Below are 15,587 nucleotides of genomic sequence, written 5' to 3'. Positions count from 1 at the left end.
CCTGACACCTATACTACAAAGGTAATAGTGTCATCTGTTGCTCCCCACCCTCCATTTTTGCCTCTGGCCCCACCATCATTGACATGACACCCCTGGAAGTTGCTCACAAGACAACGTTGCCACACAGATGGAAAGGTTCCCCCACCTATGTTTTAAAGGCTACCTTCCACAGCATTCTCAGGCTCATCCACACTTCCACTCCCCCCCCCCCCCGGCTTCCCCTGCAAAAACCTGCTCTTTACCGCTGAATTGGAGCAAACATCAATGTGGTTTCCCATGGACTGATCCAATTCAACTTTTCTGCTGGCGGCGGCGGCGGCGGCAGCGGCGGAGGAACGATCAACAAGAAAGGAGCCCTTTTGGGCTGCTTGTTCTTCCTCCTACGCTGCCATCGCCACCACTAGGTTTGTGGTGCGGTGAACCAGCTTATACTCAAGTCAATAAGTTTTCCCAGTTTTTTCTCCTAAAATTAGGTGCCTCGGCTTATATTCGGGTTGGCTTATACTCAAGTATATATGGTAGGTATCTTAATAGCAAAATGGGAACTCCTTGAAATAAAGAAAGCCAAAAAGTAAGCAGTCACCATGTATTGCTTTACTGTTGCATTTAATAGAAAGACAGAGAAGTGTGTTGCTTAGAAATGTATATGAACGACTCAGGCCATAAAGGTGAAAGCCAAGTTCCCACTGAATTTATTTTCAAACTTCAACTAATATCCCTACATAAATTGCTAACATGTGTCTAACTAGTCATCCCTCATCAAGTGTTTATAAACATCTGATAATATGCTTTTAGCTTTAAAAGTGCTAGAGGCATTTTAGTCACTAAGATTAATCAGATTTATATTTATATAAATATTTATATTTATACAACCTAATCATTATATAACTACTCTAACAAATATAGTAGTTATATAACTATATTAACTTCTGGCCAATGTATTCAGTCTGTCTTGAAAGCTTCTCTCTAGTTACTTGACAGATGCACTCACAATCGTAAGTCCCAAGACAGAGGAACACATCACATATCTCCATAGCCATATCTCCTACCCAGAGGAATCATCTTTATGCCTCTGATCACTAAATGCCAGAATTATTTTGAGAGGCAAGCAACCACCGCTAGGCTACTTAGAGCAGAGAGAAGGAACATCATGCAACAAGCACATACCAATTGCTCTAATACAGTGGTTCCCAATTAGCTAATTACTGAGGACCTCCTATTTTTCAAAAGCCAAGCCATGGACACCCCCTACTTTTGAAAAAGTATTACCATAAGCATGTACTATGATTATTTTTCAGGGTTGGGCTTCGAAAACCGTCTTGGCTTTTGTTTTTAATCAAACAGAGCTCTGTTTCTGTGGAAAAGGCAACACAAACAAGGATTGAGTACAAAGTGCATCTGAGTATACACAGTAAAAGGGTCCAATTGTTATATGGAGTTTTCCAAAGCTACAAAAGCAAGAGCAAAGAAATAAATAAGAAGGTGTGATCGCTTTATAACTGATGAAGCTGGCTCTAGGCCACACCAGATGCCAATGCGAGGCCTGATACTCTGAGCACATCTCCTTTCTTAATGCTTACTGTATATCCCAAGTCACTTTAGAAAGTTCTTATATTTAGAGAACCACACAGACATTACCTGTAACAATATTTCCAATGCATTTCCTTTGTAAGAAAAGCATACCAGCTATGTAAAATGTTTTAAAATTTGTGAAACCTTTAAGGATCCAGAAAAATATAAACACCTAAAAGACATTTTCTCTATATTAGGAGATGACAGACAAATACCATTGACTTCAATAGGGTCTAAGTGTAGGCAATTTGCAGGTACTAGCATGAATCTTCAATTACCCTAGCTTCAGCTTTCTAAAAAATGATTTCTCTTTTGAAGTGTCTGCAACATCAGAGTTAAAGGGCACCCCCCATGGCACCAGAACAGAGGGATACTGTGTCACTTACCATCCTCAATAGGTGAATAAAGGTAAAGGTAAAGGAACCCCTGACCGTTAGGTCCAGTCGCGGACAACTCTGGGATTGTGGCGCTCATCTCGCTTTACTGGCCGAGGGAGCTGGCGTTTGTCCGCAGACAGCTTCCGGGTCATGTGGCCAGCATGACTAAGTCGCCAGAGCAGCGCACGGAAATGCTGTTTACCTTCCTGCCAGTGGTACCTGTTTATCTACTTGCACTTTGACGTGCTTTTGAACTGCTAGGTTGGCAGGAGCAGGGACCGAGCAACGGGAGCTCACCCCATCGCAGGGATTCGAACCTCCGACCTTCTGATCGGCAAGCCCTAGGCTCTGTGGTTTAACCCACAGCGCCACCCATGTCCCTTAATAGGTGAATAGACAGGTATAAAATTAAGAACTCCTGTTCTACAACCTCATCTCATTTGCCAGGCCTCAGAAATACTGAGGCAAAAGTTATTAGCTCTACTAAGTTTGTATGTGCCTGCAGATATGTACTGACATACAGAAGCAGCTAAGAATTCTGAGCTGAAAACTCCTCAGCTCACCTATCACATTTCAGTCATAAAATCCCAGAAATGAGGCAGGAATCCACCAAACTCAGATTCCACTTCCAGGTCCGCTTCAGAATCGGGATGAGGTGGGGCTGCTATATTGTATTTAAAGTGCTGTGACAAGGAGACCCATGTGCTGGCTGCTCCAGGAAGTGGACTGATGGATTACCTGTTTTTAAAAGTTTGAAGGGGAGAAGTATCCTTTACAGGAAAATAGGCAGCATGGCAAACTCATAAGAGCTTTTATTTGTTTATCTTTGTGTTTTTGCATTTTATGGGCATAACAGACATAGTCTTGTCCCTATGCAGAACTAGGAAGTAGTGGATTTTAATAGATTTGCCCATCCCTAATCTTTCACTGTTCTGTGAGGAGAACAATTCTTAACACATATATGCAAGAAATTGATTCTTTAAATATCCTGGTGCACAGACCTTTAGTGCTTTATTGGTAATTATCAACATGTTGAATTGGGCAGTTGGGCTCAGAAATGGAGCCATTAACAATTACACAATACTGCTGTTATATATGTGTCTGCAGTATTTGGTACCAGCTGAAATTTCTGACCACAGATCTGCCTTTTCCAGGAAACAGTTTGGGCAAGGGCCTAAGCAAAGCAAAAGTGTTCATGGCCACAGCCACTATCTAGTAAAACAGGAACAGAACCAGGTCCAGAAACACTCAAGCTGCAAACTAACCCTTCAAAAGGAGTACAATCTACCCACAATATGCTGTACACTTGCCCCTAGATCAGCTTTTCAATCAGTCCAAAGCATTCTCTCGCATCTAGGTTAAGCCTCAGTTAATTGAACAGCAATAGACTGAAAATAACACAGATTAGGTTACAACTAATTTTACTCTTTACTTCCACCTTAAGGTATGTATCAAGCAATTAAAGCTAATATATGCCAAGTCTCATAAATATGTGATCAGCAACTTAAATATATGCCAACATCTGCCCCTTGTCAATGCTGAAAGTCAAGCTAACACAGACTGAATCCTAAATCGAGAACACCTTAAAGATTTCTACTGCAAGTGTTATTTGCATCTCAATGAGAGCTCTCCAAACATTTCTCTCATTTCCAAGGCTCTGAGACATCCTGCCTCTCTACATAGAGTACTCAGCAGTTCAGTGATTCCAACCCAGCAGTCACTTGGAACAGACAAGTTTAGGCAGTGTTAAGCTCTGTGACCCCTCCAGTCAAGGGGCCCCACTGTTGAGTTGTCACCTCCCTTGTTTAAGTTGTAAAATTCACACTTTTTGAAACTTGTCTGCCACATGACAGGTTAAGTGAACTTCCGGAGGGCAACCATAGATGGCTCATGCCTTGTTTTCTCCAAGATTGGTTAAAAAATATGCAGGCCTCAATAAAAGTAAAAAGAGAAGTGTGAACAGGCATGGAAGGAGGTTAAGATGAGATCACTGTATTACACTGCAACAGGGAGAGATTATATGTTGGCAGAGCCCACAAAGGTAAAAATATTTTTCTGTTATTTGGATTTTTGGAGGATAGGGCAGTATAGCTTCAATTTCAAATAGTTTCCCTGAATATGAATACAGAAAGATATAAATGAAAAACAAACCCCAAAATTTAAATGCCAGAAACTAAACACAAGTGATTAAATTCTAATAGGATGAAATCAGTAACTGCATTTAAAATGTTAATTTATGTATTAGAGTCAAGAAAAGTGGGAGGTAAAGTAAAAGCATATTGATTACATAATCAAACTAATAAGTCAACAACTTGGTTCTCAGCCGATTTTACAAATTAATATAAGTGCCTGAATAATATTTATATGTAAGAGATGAGTAGATTGTAAATGTGTGATCACACAAATACTTGTCCCATATATTAAGTCAGATTTGTCTTACTTCCACAACAATCATAGTGGTGGAATTTTAAAGTAACATGATACCATTGTTTGCAACAACCGTAGTTTCCAAACTCCACGCTGCCATGCCGGGGGAGAGGGAGGAGGTTTGTGCAAGTAAAATTTAACTATGTTTTAATGTTATATACCAAACAAGCAATTATCTTGTTTTTTGTTTTGCTGAACAAATATTTGTTTCATGTTACTTCTCAACCCAGCCAATAGTGAGCGGATACAAAGCAAGGCAGTCTAGGGGTAGACAGGGCCAGACCATGCATGAGGCAAAATGAGACAACTGTTTTGGGTGTCAGGATCCACAAGGGCAGCAGATCTGGGCTCCAAGGAATGCATAGCCCACTGCTACTGCCTCAGGGGCAGCAATGGCTGCAACAGACTCCTTGGAGGCCAGATCTGCTGCCTCCTTGGCAGTCCCCCTTCCAATCCTGCTTCTACAGTGGCCTCTCAATGAATACAAGGTGCTGCTGGTCTCCTCCCACCCCTGTGGAGGAAATGGCAGGGACTGCCTTGGGGGGGGGGTCTCCCGGGCTCTGCACCCACCCAGCATGATTCAGAGTGGGTGCCTTCCTCCCCACAACCCATGACAGCCTTTGATCTCTACTTCCACAGTCTGGTTAGGTTGACTGGATTCCCCACTTTGTTGTCAATACAGATCTTCGCTCACCCCTTTTATTTCTGATGTAGATATTATTTTCCCCTCTCCTTGTTCCTGGTGCAGATGTTCGTTTTTCCCTGGCCAGCGGCTCATTTTGTGGTTTGCCTCAGGCGCCAAAATGTCTTGGGCTGGCCCAGCTTCTAATTGTTACTGGGCTACAACTCCAATCATTCCTAAGCCATGCACCAAAAATTATAGTTGATAAGTGGAGTAAAGTGTGCCTATTTTAGTTGTAGCTGTGATCTTGAAAATAGCTTTGCCATGGTCCTGTGCATCTCTGCACTAGCAGTGCTCTGCCCTGTTGTACTTGGGTGATAGGGAAAAGCATTACCAGGACTCCTGACTTCTTCGCTTAGCTATTATACATTATTTCTGCTAATATTACTGCTCCTTTGCTCCTTTCCTGAAACAAACAAAGTTGAGTAACACTATTGCTCTGCAAAGCGGCTTCTCTCTGGCATTGGTGTCATACAGCAAGTGACTGGTATTTGCCTAGTGCAGAACCAACTACCAGCACTAGAGCAAAGGAGACAAGATACAAAATTGCACAAGATGATGCACCTTGGCTGAGAGTCCTAGAAGACCTGCTCCCTGCCTTGAAAGCCTTTTTTTACCTGTCTTGGGAAAGTGGGGCCCTGACTGACTCCAGCTGATGAAGTTGAGGCTGATGAACATACTCTTGGGCTGGGGAACTGTTTAGGGTTTTTTGTTGGAGCATTGTTGCCGTTATTGACACTATTTTTTGTATCTTTATCTTTAGACCTTATTATGATTTATGTAGAAATTGTTCAGTTTGGTTGCATCCTTTTTGATGTGTTTTATTTATTGTTTTGACTACTTTTGTTATATTTATGATTACATATTTTTTCATGTTGTAAGCTGCTTTGGTTTTTACTATGGAAAGGTAGTATACAAATAAATTATGTATGTATAGTCTTGTTACACCTCCCTTTATCATTTGAGCTGTGTATTTTGCCACCAGATTTAGAAAGGTGTTGCTTTCTCAATAGTTTAAAAATCCATAGAGAAGTTAAAAACTCCATGGCCTAATCAGCTGAGACAAAATTAGTTTGGGTAATGATGTTCTTAAAAGCAATGAGCCGAAAATGCTACAAGAGATATGGCACAGTTGCATCAGATGATCAGCATTTAAATATTTATGGAAAGTCTGACTGAAATGAAGCAAGAGAGTATTCACTATAGTGAATATATGTATTCATTATAAAGTTAGATATCTGAGCAAAACCTGACCTTTATTTTTGCATGCATTTGGAAATCTCTGAATTCAGAGTGCCAGGAAGCAATAAATATATTGCTATCATTATTACGATGATTATTTATTATTATTATTAAAAATTATATATCACTCTATACGCCACGGGATAAAAGTGTATCATGGTTTTAGCAGAAGTCCTACAAGAAATCTGCTTGTGCAATGTTCCTACCAGTGGGGGGAGGGTGTGGGATTTGCTGACTCCCCTTTTCATCAGCAATTCATTCCCCATGAAGATCTGGTCAGAGGAACCATATGAATGAGTCTCCAGCTCATGTGCTCCCTGCCACACTCCTCCAGCACAAATGGGAAAACAAATGCATCCTCTTTGATTTTTAGCAAACTGTTTTATTGTTACATCACAATGGAAATAACAAGCCTATATGGTTTCTGATCCCAATTTGTTCATACAAACTATAATTAAAAATAACTGCAGCTCCTGGTCTAAATGGGATGGGGGGACAGAAGCAGTGGAGGGGGGAAGGTTCATGCTTATAAAGCTAAACTATGGTTTAGAATTATTTCTTCTGTATTTTCAGAATTGAATGAAATGTAGATGCATATAAACTGCACTCAGGAATGCTTCACATGTTCATATCCATGATTCATGCTGCATCTTCCATAACATCTATGAGACAGGAACAGGGTGAAGCTGATACCAATAAGCTTTGTCCAACTGGAACGTCTAGATTGTGTGTGCTTATGGCTATGCTTTGGGCAAATAGTGCAGTACTACTGTTAAGTAACTAGAGGAAGCACAAGCCAAGGGCATCATTTAATTAAGGTGTGCAAGCTCAACTTCAATTACTCTCACGAAAGATCCTCCCTGGAATGGCTGCTGTAAAGGGGAATTTCCCTGCAGTAACTAATATGTTTAATGAATCATGTGTGCGCATGCCTAATTAATCCTCTGAAACGACTGCCACGTCTAATACAGGAAATGCCTCTAATTCAGTCATTAATTATCCCTTACAAGTGATAGTTTCCCTTCAGCCCTAATTGCAAGTGCCTTTTTTTACATGTCATGAGAAACCATGCTCAGCTTTGCATGGGCATGTGGACACATCTTGAACTTGATCCATTTGGTTAAGATGTCGGTGTGACTCTCTCTGCCATTAACTTTGTGATGGAAAACTTAACTGCTGTGACTCATGATTCACAACAGTGAAAACACCTTTACAAATTTAGGGCACGTTACCACTCATTGATAAGCAACTTCTTTATCACAGAATTCCAGAGTTTGAAGGAACCCCAAAAGTCATCCAATCCCCTCCATAAATCAGTCCCGTATCTTGAAGCTGTTCAGCTTTTGGGACATGCCCAAAAGGCTGCTTCATGCTTCCTTTCTTAAGATGCTCCAACACCCTGCCAAGTCATTGTGGGACCTTTCTTCTCTTCTTGTCTAACTTTAGTTATTGGCTCTTCCTCTCACCTCATCCTTATATCCTTACCTCCAATCCTTATTTGTTATTTTCTTCAGAAAAAGTCTGGACACCTAATAGGAAGACATAAGCTGGTATCTTTCCATAGATTAAGTTGTTCTGTTCTGTTCTGTTTTGTTTTCACAGTATGAGTTGGGTTCTCAGGAACCCAAAAGAAATACAAGATTTGACTTCTGGGTCAGTTTGCTTGCTGCTCCTTTATGACCACAGTTTCGACAGTGGAAAGAAACAGTGGGCACCTATTAAAGCCTCTTAACCCAGCTGTAGTGTATCCAAACATTATAGTGAAAACCCACTCTTCTTCTCTGGATTCAAGAGAAATAAGCACAGTATGCCAGCCCTCTCACTTACCTCCAAATGCCTATGGGGCCTGTGGACTTTAAAACAATAAACTACTCAGTTTTGTCTTAAGCTGATTAAATAACAGTTTTAAAAATGATTGGATTCGTAGTCTAATGTGCTTCTTAATGAGTGCTTCAAAGTGTAGTAAATATTATGCCTGTTTCTGGCTTGACTATTTTGACAAAAGGTGACCAAAATAAATTTAACCCTAACCCCAAGATAAAAACAAATTCTCACAAGTGAAGCAGCTATGATTCCTATTTTAACCTGTTCAGATATAGTGGTGCTCAAAAACATCTTGCTTATAATAAGTGGGCCAGAAGCATTAGTCCAAGTATCATATGTTGCTTGCAGTATTATGAAGTGGTTAAGACTCTCTTCTTTAAACTGGCATTCAAAAGCCTGTGTTAAGCACACATGGAGTAAATCTGTATTTATATTTTTCAAGGCAATCCTATGCATGTCAACTCAAAAGCAACTTGTACAAAGTTCAATGAGATTTACTCCCTGATCAGTGCATTTAGGACTGCACATGAAATTGTTTATTTCCCTTAGCACACCCTGTCTGGGCCTTTGGGAAATGGTAGAATTAAAAATGGCCCTAAAGCAGTAAGTCCCAGCATCTAATGCATGCATCTTTAATTGCCAGGGGCTAGATTGTATTATTTTTTTGGCTTTGTACCTTGCCACAGACAGGGTTTTTCTAAGAATTCTGAGACACTACTGAAATTCAATAGGATCCAGGCCCCCTGGAACTCTTTTAGAACATGTTACAGCTGTCCTTCTCAGAGCACACTGAAGAAAGACATTCTTAAACTTCTATTCACAAGGAGAGACTGGGGTAAATGTTTCAGCTCAGGGACCAATTACTCAGCAGCAACATTTGTGGCAGAGGGTGAATCTCATACTGCTATGTGTAGTTCCACTCCTTTCTCAACCAAAAACATAATTTCTACATGGCATTCACTCTCTCTCTCTCTGTTCTCTGTCATTAGAACAGCAAATGAGACTTTTCATGGAAGCAATAAGAATCTACAAAAGACCTCAAAATTAAAAGAGGAAGTTGAAAATATATTGCAAGAGGGTATGGGTCAACACACACTTAGACTGAGCTTATATACAACACTGCATCATTGATTTTTTTCTTTGAACAACAACAAAAATCAATGTTGCGAAATATGTGCTTCTGTGTTACCGGTATCTTGGTAATAAACAGATTTTTGTGTGCAAGTGAGAAGAATATGACTTCATGGGGCCACTAGGTGGCGCATCGGAAGATGGCTGACAATAACATCTCTCCGACCCACACGAGGTAATTTGGAGGCTATGATGGGGGTAATTAGCCTCCTTAACCCCCCCCCCCAGGATTGTGGGGGGGACGGCCCTTGCCTGCTGTGCCCTATACCACCCCCGAATTTGTGGGGGTGGGGGCACTAGGCACAAAGCCCTCCTGTGGGATTCCGGCACTCCTGGACGCCGTCCCTGATTCGCACCGCTAGTTGCAAGCATCTTCAAAAGAAACAATTTGGACGAGATAAATTGCACATGCTTCAAGGAAAAAGGGGAGTAAAGACTGCTGACAGAAGAGATCTCTGATAACAAGACAATAATAAAATATGAGAAGATACGTCAAGATACGGTATGACAAATGACTGAGGGGGGAGGGGGAAAAAAACCTGCCTTCCTTTTTCTTATATGATTTAACAAGAATCCCCTCCCCTAATGAGTCAGAAACTAAGGACTTAAGCTGCGGATTTAAGGCTGTGTGGAGATAAACTTTCAAACCAAAGCAATGTTTCAAGATGAAGCTGGAAAGCTAAGAGTTTTGGAATGACGCAGTTAAAAATGCCGTCGCCATTTTGGGAGGCATTGTTGGAGCTCTTGGGTCTGGGAGGAGAAAGAGAGAAGTAGAGTTGTTTACATATCGTGGATCAACTTCTCGGTGGGACTTAAGAGCGACAAATGCCAAATTTATGATGGAAAGAGCGGTGTTATCTACGAAGGAGATATATGGAAACCATCTGGACTTAGTGGAGGAACGGAAATCCACACAGGATTATTATTTTGCTTATCAGCTTAAGGAGACTAACAGAAGAGATCGTAAAGGAAAAATAGAAATTATATGAACAAGATATGATGTGGAAACACTAAGATAAGACTGGATAGAATTATGAATTTTGTTTGGACTGATTGGGACTGATTTGGACATTAACGCAGTAATAAGAAGATGATCTGAATCCCCCTTTGGATCTTGAAGTATGGGTTCCCCCAACAAAATTTAAAAATTTGACTTTGTAATTTGGAATTTATGTGATGTGATTTAATTTGATGTGATTGGCCAGTTAATAATTTTTTTTTTTTTAAAAAAAAGAAGAATATGACTTCATAATCCATCAGCCTGTTATGAAATGTGTTGAGCAAAACTATAGAAAAATGGATTATTCCACTTTAGGATTGATGTAATATAATTGTTTTGAGAAATCTATACAGCACCTAGAAGACCAGACGTTGCATTGAAAAGTGCTTTAGTATCTGAAATATGTTCTCAGTTACGGCATCATCCCAAGCCATTCCTTGAGGTAAACCACTGGCTGAACAGGTGGTGTCATCAGGAAAGATTTTGCTTCTTGGATCATGATCTCTGCTTCCTTGAGATAGGACTTCTGGCGAGAGATGGGCTGTACCTCACAGCAGTTGGCAAGAATGTGTTTGCCAAGAGTCTTGAGAATCTTTAAACTAGATCTTGAGTGGGAGGGATAAAACAATATGAATGACAAAAGAGCAGCTGGCACTGGGGATAATAGCTTCACTGAGGCACTGAAAACTGAGGTGGTGCTCCAGAAACCTGCTAAAGGGCAAAAACTACAGGAGGGAAGCAGCTGGAGGGAACAACTCGTGGTTTCAGTTGTCTCACTGACAATTTAAACAGAGGTTTAAACAGAGAGGCCATCTGTCATGGATGCTTTAGCTGAGATTCCTGCATTGCAGGGGTTGGACTAGATGACCCTCAGGGTCCCTTCCAACTCGATTCTATGATCATGTAATTGAATTAGCTAGACCCTTGTATTCTAACTTTAGTTTATGGGGTTCATATCTTGTACATCCCTGGTAAATGAAGCAGATCATGGGGGACAATGCAGCGCAAGGGTCTTTGCCAGATGATTCCCACTACAGCAGGAGGATTCTCAGCTGAAAGGCACTCAGAATGCCTTTAAAGTATGATGGATGCTTATCTTTCCATTAACTCAGTAGGAATTGAGGCTTTTCAAATGTTCCAAGGGCGGAGGATTTTCAAACATTCCATTCAAACATCATGTTCATTTTTATGAGGCCATGCTATTCTAAGAGCCCAGTTTATACATAAAACTAAACCAAACTATGGGGTAGCAAAAACACACCGGTGTGAAAGTTCTGACAAGAGTTTGCAGCTGCCAGGCTCCCTCCTTGGTCCTTCTGCTTGGCTTCAAACCCAGGCTCGTAGTTTTGTCTCCTCCAGCAAATCATGAGCTGCAAACGTAACAAAATGAAAACACACAACAAATCTCTGGATATAATAAGTGGTTTATCCCTTCAGAAACCCAGAGGAACCATGGGGACCCAGGGAAGCTTCCCATTGATTCTCATTGTTCCTCTGGGTTTCTGAAGGGATAAACCACTTATTATATCCAGAGATTTGTTGTGTGTTTTTATTTTGTTGTTTGTTTTATAGCAATTATTTGTCAGTTTATTAAAGACTAATCCTAAACACACTTATTTAGATGTAAATCCCCTTGAAATGGACACACTTTGAGGCTCAGACACATCCTTTCTGTCATTAGACCCTCTGAGAGACATCACACTGATAATTTTGGCACCTATCACCTAGACTTAGAATGTACAGGAGCGGTAAATTTTATTTAATTCAATAATGTTGTTTAAACTACAATAAATTAACTTTTATTATATATTTATTATTAACTGTATTTTATTGCTGTGATTTTATTATACATTATCTTTTTACAGCATTTATGTTCTCTGGGCAGATCATAAATTTAAATAAATAAAATACCAATTAAATCAAGGCAAAAACTGCACCAGAACAGAAATTAGCATAAAACTAGCATGAAACCACATGAGGCAGCATAAGATCAATAAAACAGCAGTTTTTAAATTGCTTTAAGCTGCTTTGGAGGGATTGTTGAATGGCATAGTAGACAATTTAAAAACAAAAACTAGAACTGGAAGTTTACTCGCATTCAGCTTGTTACAGGATGAGTAAAGCATGACTTTGGATAAGTGCACATTTAGACTGCGACAAAGAGACAGTTTCCAGAAATGATAAATGGCTGGCTGTGGAACAGCTAGTTATGGAGCTTATTAAAGGGGAGGTAACCCTGGACCTAATCCCAGGCAGTGCCTAGGATATGGTATGAGATCAGGGCTGCAGCCAGATCGAGGTCACGAGTGTGCTGCCCCACCTAGAGAACTGGTGTACCCTACCTAGGATTTTTAAAAAACAGTCTTTTAAGTTGTTCCACTACAGTTTTCATTTAAGGAATGAAAGCCTGTAATGAAAAGAAAAAGCTGGTTGCAAGTTTGCTAGTGTGTCCCATCCCGCCCCCTACCCAAAACACACAAATTGATGATAAAACCAGATCTGAAAATAATGCTGAAAAACATTAAACATAAATTTCTTGAAATGCACAAAAAGCAAGGGGGACAGCAGCACCTGACACCCCCAACTCTTAAATTTGAAGACAGTCCTCCTGATCAGAAACAGGAAGTAATCTAGGGAAACTGGCAGGTCATTTAGACAATGAACAAGCAAGGGAGGATGGGGTAATTAGCAGACAAGAACGAATTACTTCCATCAGCTCTTGGACAGATACCCATGCCTGAACTGCTGGGAAAAGAGAGCAAGTCAAATTGTGATAAAAGGAGTTGAGATGAATATTAATGTAATAGTCATTTAAAAAAAAAAGAATATTACATACTTGTAAGACTAACATCTGTTCCAGAGAAATTGATGGAAAGCATTATTGAAACTTCCAAAGTAGTAGCAGTGTCAGTCTGTTGCTGTAAAGACAGCAAAGGATCAAATTAGACATGTCTTTAACCATGTCCTTGCATCTCAAGCTTCAATTTTTCCTTCTTTTTTTAACTCTTTCCTCTTATGCTATTTTACCTCTTGTATGTTCTCTTTCTCTCCCCCTCCCCCCTTTATTGAACAGCAGCTTTGGGGCCATGTAACAGCTTCAGGAGGAGTAATTTCCACAAAGGAAAGAACTTAGCTAATTCACACTGTCTGAAAAAGTATGCAAACAGAAGCACAGCTATCCTTTGAAATTGTCACTTCTCCAAATATTGCAGTTCTACGGCCAAGTAATATATTCAAAAATGCATAAACTGGGGTTAAAGTCTGCATACAAATGCATGTATTAGTGAAAACAATAAGCAAATGTAAATTATATTAAGAAACTTACATTTTAGGAGAAATATGCTATTGTTTTGCAGCTTATGTCTGAAGGAGACAAACTACAAGCCTGGGTCTAATAGACACACAAAGCCAAATCACTGCTCAATTCACAGGAGTGCAGCAGCAGCAGACCAAAGGAAGAATGAAGGGGTCATGATCTATCTCCTCAAGGTAACCCACACATTTGCACTAACCATGGTTTGGCTTCATGCTACATGTGAATTAAGTAAATTAATTAATTAAGTAAATAAAGGAAGTTTCACATACATGTTCATGATATATTCAAATGTCAAAAGGTGCAGCTATAAGTCGGAGAGGGCCTCAAATTCATCTACGTAAATCCAAAGCCTTTCAGGTGAGGCAAAACGTATCAACATACCCCAATAATGGAATAGCAAAAGGAAACATGAGCTAAAAAAAAACCCCTAAACCTAAAACCAAGTAGCATTCTGTGCTGTGGAAACACATCTATTAATTCATTCTCTCTTTTTTATAAAAAGAAAGAAAGGTAATTCAGAACTGTTTGCTATACCTTTGGATTCTAAAAATAATATTTGATATTTGTTCTTCCTTTCAATGCAGTGACAACAAGATAACTCAGCCTTTCATTTGCTTTCTTTTTCAGATGATAGGATTGATGCTGCCCACACCACAATATATTTTTTTTAAAAAAGGAAGCCCACCCATCTATGAGAGAAAAAGCTTTTCAGTTTTTGCAGAGAACGTAAATCAAGCTGTCACAAGCTGCCTTAATTTATTTGTACAGCAGAATTATAATACAGCAGAAAACAGCTTACTGTAATGTAAATAAAGACTTGCATGCACTGCTAACAGGACAAGTTTATTTAATATAATATATTGCACTAACTCATCATTGCTACCTTTCAGTTTGTACTTCTATGGTAACGAACAGTTATAACAAACAGAACCCTTGTGTAAAAATCCAATATGCATTCAGCAAGCACCCAGTTGTGGTGTTTTATTTCTACTAAAAACGATTCAATACTATTTCCTATGTTACTTTATAAGCTATTTTAAATCAAACTTTTCCTTTTTAAATCCCACACTTTAACAGTGAATTACTATCAATGTTTACTCAGAAGTTAACTCCCATAGTATCCGATGGGGTGAACTCCCTGGTAAAATTAGGCTCAGTATGGAATCTTAAATATCTAAGTTCATGCAAAATTAGTTTGCATATGCCTGTTTTCACAATATATAGTCTACAAATTAATGTATTAGGGAGTGGAGGGTATAAAATCAAGCAATCCTCTTCTGTACTTCAAAGGCTACAAGACTGGGCACCTGTTTACTATACAACAGTTTCAGCAATGGGCTAACAGAGACAGAGACATTACCTTGCCAACAAAGGTCCGTATAGTTAAAGCCATGGTTTTCCCAGTAGTGATGTATGGAAGTGACAGCTGGACCATAAAGAAGGCTGATTGCCGAAGAATTGATGCTTTAGAATTATGGTGCTGGAGGAGCCTCTTGAGAGTCCCATGGACTGCAAGAAGATCAAACCTATCCATTCATAAGAAAATCAACCCTGAATGCTCACTGGAAGGACAGATCCTGAAGCTGAGGCTCCAATACTTTGGCCATCTCATGAGAAGGGGTAGAAATGTTGCATGGGGGGAAATGTTGAATCATTCTGTTCAGCAAGGAACTCTCAGTGCCTTTCTAGATGACTAGTCTGCAACAAGCGTCTCCTGCCTTGAATTTGTTAAGGGCCATCCCTACCCTTAAGCAGAGTGAGACTGTGTGTCCTTACCAGCTCATGTTTTTAAAAGTCACTTAAGTTCCCTAATAAACTTTAGAAAATTAATTAACATACCAGAAAGGCTTTACAATAGGTACAATAGGCTATAGTGTGAAGGAGACAGGAAAGCCCTGTGTAAGCAGAACTCTCCTTATGAGTCTTTCAGTCAGTGCCAATGCTTTTCAAACGCAATTATTTTCAAGTCAATTTTGACATCTGATTAATGTTTTCTATATTTAGAGTGATCACAAT

The 15,587-nt window shown here is 39.8% G+C and overlaps 1 protein-coding gene across 5 annotated transcripts in view; it reads right to left on the bottom strand.

Annotated features, from left to right (window-relative positions):
• Positions 1-15,587, bottom strand: part of CHRM3 (cholinergic receptor muscarinic 3) — a 242,153-nt gene that overhangs the window by 198,113 nt on the left and 28,453 nt on the right. The window contains exon 1 of one of the 5 annotated variants that reach the window (XM_083606051.1): positions 13,092-13,164. The exons of the other annotated variants lie outside the window; for them this stretch is intronic. The gene's annotated coding sequence lies outside the window, so the exon portion shown is untranslated. Of the gene's footprint in view, positions 1-13,091; positions 13,165-15,587 lie in introns of those variants that run through there. 5 annotated transcript variants of the gene reach the window in all.

Source organism: Podarcis filfolensis, assembly GCF_964270895.1.
Source record: "Podarcis filfolensis genome assembly, chromosome: 3".
Classification (NCBI taxonomy): Eukaryota; Metazoa; Chordata; class Lepidosauria; order Squamata; family Lacertidae; genus Podarcis; species Podarcis filfolensis.
Note: the sequence above shows the minus strand (reverse complement) of the source record. Positions and strands in the feature narration are given on the sequence as shown.